The sequence below is a fragment of the Naegleria gruberi genome (genome assembly GCF_000004985.1).
Source record: "Naegleria gruberi genomic scaffold NAEGRscaffold_49, whole genome shotgun sequence".
Taxonomy (NCBI): Eukaryota; Heterolobosea; class Eutetramitea; order Acrasida; family Naegleriidae; genus Naegleria; species Naegleria gruberi.
The window spans coordinates 1-1090 of NW_003163278.1; positions in this window are offsets into that span (position 1 = coordinate 1).

A 1090-nucleotide genomic window follows, 5' to 3' on the forward strand; every position below is an offset into this window, starting at 1 on the left:
AACCCAAACCCAAACCCAAACCCAAACCCAAACCCAAACCCAAACCCAAACCCAAACCCAAACCCAAAACCCAAACCCAAACCCAAACCCAAACCCAAACCCAAACCCAAACCCAAACCCAAACCCAAACCCAAACCCAAACCCAAACCCAAACCCAAACCCAACCCAAACCCAAACCCAAACCCAAACCCAAACCCAAACCCAAACCCAACCCAAACCCAAACCCAAACCCAAACCCAAACCCAAACCCAAACCCAAACCCAAACCCAAACCCAAACCCAAACCCAAACCCAAACCCAAACCCAAACCCAAACCCAAACCCAAACCCAAACCCAAACCCAAACCCAAACCCAAACCCAAACCCAAACCCAAACCCAAACCCAAACCCAAACCCAAACCCAAACCCAAACCCAAACCCAAACCCAAACCCAAACCCAAACCCAAACCCAACTTTGAAATTTTCAACTTTGTCAACCCAAGGTAGGTTCAACCCATAGGGTCACTTTAGGACTCAACTATCTCGGGAACGGCGAATTAAAAAAATTAGTATTTTCTATCATTTCTTTCAAAACTCATATAGATTGATATTTGAGTGAATCATAACCCGGAACGTTCTCGTCGCAGAGATAATAGATATACTAGGAATTTTTGAGTTGACCATTTTTGATTATCTCAATAACTACTGGGAGTTTTTTCACGTGTATTACAGAATAGATAGATAAATGTATATAGTAATACATATATAAGAACTGGATAGCCAATATTAGCCGTTCGTTTTATGTGATTAGGTTTTCGCCATACCCAAACCCAAACCCAAACCTTCAAACCCTAGCCCAAAATTATAAACTTATTCAAATATCATTAAATTTTATATCATTCGATCGGAAATGATGAGTAGAACAACGTAGTATATTTAGTTTTTCAATTTATAAAATATTAACTTTGTAAATAATGTCAGATTAAAATTTGTAAAATGATACCATAGGAAGAAAGTTAATTTCAAAATCCTTTAATGAGATTATATAGTGTATATCACCATTAACAACATCTATAATCACTCTCATATCAAATTTCAATAGTTCATGTCTGT